The sequence below is a fragment of the Myotis brandtii genome, unplaced genomic scaffold (assembly GCF_000412655.1).
Source record: "Myotis brandtii unplaced genomic scaffold, ASM41265v1 scaffold79, whole genome shotgun sequence".
In the NCBI taxonomy this organism is placed as follows: Eukaryota; Metazoa; Chordata; class Mammalia; order Chiroptera; family Vespertilionidae; genus Myotis; species Myotis brandtii.
Window position 1 is genome coordinate 2,040,716 of NW_005371173.1, and position 7,747 is coordinate 2,048,462.

Sequence of the window (7,747 nt, forward strand, 5' to 3'; positions counted from 1 at the left end):
AGTTCCTATCCTACTGGATTTAGTAACTGTTAAGATCCAGTGACTGCTGGGTGTTTGCTGTTCTTTCTTGTTGAGTGGATGTATTTGTTTGTTATTATAATTAGAATTTTTTCCAATTACAGTTTACATTCAGTATTACTTTGTATTAGTTTCATGTGTATAGCAAAGTAGTTAGACAATCATATAATTTACACAGTATCCCCCCTGATATTTCAAGTACCCAACTGGCACCATACATAGTTATTACATTACTAGTGGCCCGGTGCACGGATTTGTGCACATTGAAAGGAAATTAATTACCACAGCTCAGCAGTAAACCAGATTCAGGACCGACAGTGCCCCAGCAACAACATAACCCACGGCCGAAGGTGGAACACATGGCCCCCATGAGGAGTCAGGCTCCTTCCTCTCTGGTTCTGGGGTGCATCACCCAAGAAACACTGCTGCCAAGTCACCACAGCTCGGCAGCTCCTGTGTTGAGTGTCTGCCCCCTCGTGGTCAGTGTGCATTATATGTACCGACTGGTCAGATGGTCAGCCAGTCAGATGGTCATCTAGCCTTTTATATATATAGATTATTGACTATATTTCCTATGCTGTCCTTTATATCCCCATGATTATTTTGTAGCTACCAATCTGTACTTCTCAATCTCTTCACCTTTTCACCCAGTTCTCCAACCTTCCTCCCTTCTGGTAACCATCAGTCTTTTTTCTGTATCTCTGAGTCTGTTTCTGTTTTGTTTGTTCATTTATAGTGTTCTTTAGATTCCACATTAAGAGAAATCATATGGTATTAGTCTTTTTCTGACTTATTTCACTTAAGTGTTGCAAATGGTGAGATTTTGTTCTTTTTTATTGCTGAGTAATAGTCTATTGTATATATGTATATATGACCTACAGTCTTTTTATCCTTTTGTGTGTGTTTTGAGTTTATCTTGTTCTTTCTCCACTGTTGTTTATGGGGAATGGGAGGGCCAGATTGCCTGCCTTTGGTTTACAAGTCACTAGACCATGAGGACCTCATCCGCACCTGGTCCCTCGGAGGTCCTAGGCTCTGGGCTGGTGCTGTGTCTTGGAACCCTGCCTTTCCTCCCTCTGAGGGGTGCTAAATGTGCTTGTTGTAAGGGGTGGACAGACGTTGAACTCTGGCAGAGTAATATCTATTTCCTCATCCTTCTTCCTCTATTAGTAAACCCTTACAATTTTAACTAAGAGCAAGATTATATTTCCCAGCTTCCTTTGCAGATAAGATGGCCATATGACTAAGTTTGGCCAATGGGATCTGAGCAGCAATGTTATATGTAACCTTTAAGGGTGCTGTTAGATGGAAGGGGTTGATTTCCCTTTTCCTGCTGACTGGAATTAAGATATGATGGTGGGAGCTGAAGCAGCCATTTGAACCTAATGGTAGAAGATGCAAGTTGAACATGATAGAACCCCCCACCCTCGTGCTGGCCTGCCTACCTATCCCTGGACTGCTGTATTATAAGGAGAAATAACTTCTAATTTGTTGAAGCCACGGACAATCGGAACCTTTGCTGCAGCAGCCAAACCTCTCTTTAAGCAATGCACTTGCACGGCAGGATCAGGGTAGGATTAGAAATTACAAGTGCAAAGAAGGATGCTTCCCATTTATGCAGTGCTTAAGGTTGTGTGCAGTATCCCACGTAATCCCTCACAATCCTATGTGGTAAATACTTTTATTATTATAATTTTACAAATAAAAAATCAGGTCACAAAGAGATTAAATAACTTGATTAAAATCTCAAACCCAGTGTTGCTGGGATCTTGCGTCACACTTTCAACCACTAAGCTTCATGTAAATAAAGCACAGACCTGGCACGTAGCATATGCTCAGTAAGTGGTTACTGAAAGGATTGCCTTGCCCTCTGCTTCTGGTCCTCGTAGACCTCCAGCTATGAGGCTTTGCAGGCGGGCAGGCACGAGGAAGCGGCTCTTCGCTAGTCATCTTGTGGTGGCATCAAGGGTGGGACAGAGGAGGGCTCTAGTGGGGACAGACGCCAGCGCTGCTCAACACTAAAACCATAGCAATTTTCTGGGTGTCAGAAAGGAGCTCTCGGCCTTGCCCTAGCCCTTCACCTCTCAGAGCTCCCACACCGGCTCCTGCTGCCATCCCAGCCCACTCATCCTCTTAGACAGGGCAAATCAGCAGAAGGTACTGGCTTTGGTTGGGAAGCAAATACTCCTTGGGTGTTTGGTTTTAGTTTCTGGTCGTGGTATCTTATTTCTTGAAACCCTGTTTCTTGGCTTGCTCTCAAAAGGAGATGTGATAAGAACACTGCATCCTGACCCTGGCGTGGATTTGGCTGCCATCTCTGGGTAGCTTATTTGTCTGGAACATGGGGTCGGGATCCTCTGTAAGTGTTATTTTTATGTTAGAGAAAGAAAAACAGCTTGAGGAGGCCAAGGGAGTAACCTGGATGAGACCCCTTACTGATATGTTGTAAATGGTGGCCCCTGTGCCAGAGTGGCTGGGAGAGCAGCCGTCATGTCAGTCCCCAGACACTCCAGCTCCTGTCCCGTCTGTGTGTGGCTGAAACTAAGCAGCGTCAATGCCCGTGTTCCAAGGACCTAGATGGACTCAGAATCTTATGAATGTAGTTTAGACTGCCCCACATTACTGAGCCCTTTTCTGTGGGCTGTTGGAAATTGAAGTGGATAAATGGTGCTTTTATCTACTCAGTATCTATTATACCCTCTCATGGCAGCCCTCCAAGGAACCACAGGCCCTTCAGGGAACCACAGTTCCTCCAATCTCAGAGCACATGGTTTTCCAAAAGGCTTAGCTATGGGTTCCAGGAACTATACCTCTGATTCAGACTTATCCAATCAGCTCATCATACTCTCCTGGCCACAGCGAGGGGGGCATTGATATAATTAGTCCCAAAGGGGTGAATCCTGGGACTTTTGATGGAGCTAATGAGAACTCTTTTTCCCACTGGATATGGAGCTGTAAGTGTGGAGATCCTGCCACCACCATGCAGGAGCTGCCTGAGAATGAGCCCCAGATCAAACTGTACCTGAAGATCTACCCCTGGGTTTTTTCAGTTACATTAACCAATAGAGTCTTTTTTGTTTAATGCAGTTTGAAGTGAATCTTCCATCACCTGCAGTTGAAGTTCTGATACCAGAGTTAAAGAAACAAGACCTAGACACCTTCAAAGGCTTCTAGAGGTTGTGTTCAGTCACTGCATTTTCCCAAGAAAAAGTGCACATCTGAAGAAGCAATTAGAGTAAAGCAACAGGGTGACAATGGGGACAAAAAGGTACTTTGGAAAATACAGTAAAAGACGGATTGGAATGGGACAAGTATAACGAAGGAAGGTTCCTAAAGAAGGCGAGTTTGGATATAGGAATAATAATCACGACAGCAGCAACTATTTACTGAACCTTAAACATGCGCTGGGCACTGGGTTAAGCAACTTACATATGTGGTGGAAGGATGTTTTGAAATACTAGCCAAATTGAGGTGTACTTCCTTCTACCATATAGCCCTTTTCTCACTCTAACTTGGCATTTCCTTGTTTAATACCTCAGGGAAGAAAGGATACCTGCAAAGAAGAAAAGGCATCCTCTAGTTTTTGAGTTTTAAAAGAGATGTCTTCTGGAGGAAAGGGAATACCTGTGACTTGGAAGGTTTGGTGGGGTAGGTTATTTAGAAAACATACTCCACTAAAAACAACAAAAATGCTGAATAAAATATAAAGAGCAGGCTTTTGAGTTTTAAAAGCGAGGTCTTCTGGAGGAAAGGGAATACCTTTGGCTTAAACAAGAGACTTGGAAGGTTTGGTGAGGTAGGTTATTTAGAAAACATACTCCATTAAAAACAACAAAAATGCTGAATAAAATATAAAGAGCATCTTCTTAAAAGCACTGAAAAGACAAGATAGTAATGACTTACTAGGCCCAACTGAAAGAAAAATGGGCACACAGTGAAGTTACTGCCAATGCTAACAATAATCACATAGGGTCATGGGGGCCCAGGACCCATACAAGTTAGGAGTACGATAGAAAATCCAACCTATAAAAAGCTGGACTCTCAAAGGGCCACATCCTCAGAGGAAGTGCACTTCAGAAGCAAACTAGTTCTTAGACTAATTTACAGTCAAGGTTTTCTTCATCTGAATGGTTCAGAGAGTATCAAAGAGTAACTTGGCTTGAGGTGGTCCTTATGTTTGCCCAGATGAAGCAAGCATAAATGTTCTCTGGGCAAAGTTACCTCTTCCAAAGCCACAAACTATTCCAACAATATCCAGCACAGAGTTGAAAATAACTAGATATACAAGGAAACTAGGAGTCATGAGCAAGAGCCAGCAGAAAAGACATCAGGACCAAATACCTACTCTCAGTCCCCAAATCTTAGCCTATATAAGTACTCAGGAACTTAGACACAACCCCAGAGGAGTTGAGGCGATCCTGAATTCATTGAGGTTAAATTTCTCAGAGGGCAGGCTGTACCAGTCAGGATGATCTCAGGCACAAGAAATAGAAAACTCTATTCAAATTGGTTTAAACAAGATGGAGATTTACTGGTTCACTTAACAGGGCATCCAGGGCTGGTTGGGCTTCCAGTTGATTTAAGCTAGTGGCTCTGATATATTTTCCATTGAGTCTTTTAGTTTGGATCTCCTCCAGTGCCAACTTCAAGTACTGAGGTGGCAGCAACAGTTCTGGGTCCTTATTGATGTCCAACAATACCCAGAGACCACCTTTTCCTGTACTTTCTTCTAAGAGAACGAAACATCTTCCAAAACCCCTCGGCAAATTTCTCTTTGTATCTCATTAGGCCAAAGTGGGCCACATGCTCATTCCAGAATCATCACCCAGAGAAAACATTTGACTTAGACCCCTCAGGGCTCATCCTTGACTAAGGTCAGTTCTCCCAATTGCATGACTACTACAAAATAAGGAGAAATGGAGTGGACATTGAAGAACAACTATAACTATAATCCTCCCCTTTAGTTGCTCAATATTCATATGTAACCTCCATGCTATGTTACACACAACTCCAGAAATTTCCCTGCCTAATAAAATGCACTTGGGCCCTTCTGAAAAAGTACCACCCGAACTTCATCCAAGTCTGTATCCAGGTACAAACCCAGGACCTCTGGGAGATGTGCAGTCCCCTCCATTGTCAGTTATGTACACCCGGATTTAAAAGAAACTGGTAGAGAAATGAAGTGATTATTTCTTATTATGTAAGCTTGGAAAACTCTGAGTTTCAGTGTCCTCATGTATTCAATGATAATAATAATAATGTCTTCTATGCAGCTTGTGATACTGATTTAAAATAAAATAAATGACAAAAATAAACCAATGTGAGCTGCGTGTATTCATATCTCATCTGCTTATCGTAATAAATGTGCCACATTTGCAGATGATATGCCAAACTCCTGGAGCTCAAATTATACTCTTTTGATTAGCAAAAAGACCTGTTATGTTCCCTCTGTAACTAAGCTCTTCCTCCCCTGTTTCTTCTGAGAGTTTGAGTATGTTCCACACACAGTCAGAGCTATCATGCTGGGCTGCAGTCCCATTGCCTTGCTGCCCTCTGCTCTTGCCATCCTTCTCTCTGGTGGCTGAGACTACCCTACTACCCACACCACTGCTTGTGCATTTCCTCACTCCTCTGGCCACAGACCTCTGTGGCATCTGTCTCCCTCTTTGGCCAACAGAAACATTCTATCTAGATCTTTAGATCAGCTATTTCAAAACTCCTTTCCACAGTCGAGCTGCTAGCCCCTAGTAGTACCCTACTTTCCCTTGTACCAAGCCTTCTCCTTCCCAGTCTCAGGGTGTGGAGTGAGTACTGGATTACCGTCTAGCGCAGATTCACTTCCCACCTGGACTCACAGCTCTCTCCAACATCCTGGCCCTGCTTCCCAGCACAGCCTTTTCTGCCAGATTTCTTTCACAAACAGTAACTTTGCCTCCAGGCCCTATTAGAGCGCTCTCTCTCTCTCTCTCTCTCTCTCTGTAGCATGCAAACTTGAAGGGACATCTGTCCCAAGAAGTCTTTGTTTACCTAGTGGCCACAGAGAGCCTTTGAGAAGAGTCTGGGCCTCAACAGAGCTCCTGCTCTGCTCAGCTAAGAGACATTGCCTCACTAGCTGTGTGACTTTTAGCAAATCATTTGCTTTCTCTGAGCCTTGATTTCCACATCCCTAACATGGCTAAAACAGTGCCTAAAGGGAAATTTATAACACTAAATACTTAGAAAAGGGGGGAAGAGGAAGGTGGGAGAGAATTTTTTAGTGATATAGAAAGATATCCAGGGGGATAAACCAAGATGGTGGCATAGGTAAATACCGGAAATTGCTGCCTCCCACAACAACTTCAAAAATACAACGAAAAGACAAAACGGACATCATTCAGAAGTACAGGAAGGCTGGCTGAGTGGAAATTCTACAACTAGAAGGAAAGAGAAAAGCACACTGAGACCCAGAGGAGCTGCAGAAGTAAAGTGCAGAGGTACGGAGGCTCGAGCGCGCGCATAGAAAGGGGCTGGCACCTGAGGACACGGCTGCCTTTTTGAATCAGGAGGGAGTCACAAGCTCCCGACTGCTCTGAACTCCAGCTCCAGGAAGTCTCTGGGGACCCAGGACTCATACGGGGAGAAACTGGACTGTCTGGCAGCAGGCAGAACTCGGAACTTGAGGGCAAGACGGAACGGACATCACCCAGAACCACAGGAAGGCTGGCTGAGGAGAGACTCTTCAACTAGAAGGAAAAATAACAGCACACCGAGGCTCAGAGGAGGCGCAGTGTGGAAAATACTCAGGTGCGGAGGTGCGCGCGCAAAGCGGGCTGGTGGCTGAGAGCGCGGTTGTCGTTTTCGGTCAGGGGGGAGTCTCAGACTCTGAGCTCCAGATACGGGCGAATCGCTGGGGACTCAAACGGGAGAAGTGGGAGTGTCTGGCATCAGTTGGAAGGCAGCTTTCCCTCCGAGGTTTGCAGCGGTTCCTGGGGTTCTGAGAAGCAGAGCCTCTGGGAACGGGACTGAGAGGGGCCATTACCGCTCCCTCCGCCCGCCCTGTTGAGCCCGCCCCGCCCAAGCCCTGCGCAGAGCCATTTGCCAGATCGCCTCAGGCAAAGGCTAGATTAGCACCTCCCCAGAGGACAGAAGTTTTCCGCGGCAGACACAGCTGATTCACACAGCCAGTCGGCCTGGTGGTCAAATCCCTCTAGTATTAACTACAACAATCAAGGCTCAACTAGAACAAGACTGCGCACAAAGACCACTAGGGGGTGCACCAAGAAAGCATAAAAAATGCGGAGACAAAAAAACATGACAGAAATGGAGGATATAGAGCTAAAAAACGCAATTTTGAGGGCTTGCAATAAACTTTTGGAGAGCTTCACGAAAACTAATGAGACCCTCGATGCTATGATAAAGAAACAACTAGAAATTAAGCATACACGGTCTGAAATAAAGAATATTACACCCAATAGCAGACCAGAGGAGCGCAAGAATCAAGCCAAAGGTTTGAAATGCGAAGAAGCAAAAAACACCCAACCGGAAAAGCAAAATGAAAAAAGAATCCAAAAATACGAAGATAGTGTAAGGAGCCTCTGGGACAACTTCAAGCGTACCAACATCAGAATTATAGGGGTACCAGAAGAAGAGAGAGGGCAAGATATTGAAAACCTATTTGAAGAAATAATGACAGAAAACTTCCCCTACCTGGTGAAAGAAATAGACTTCCAAGTCCAGGAAGCGCAGAGAA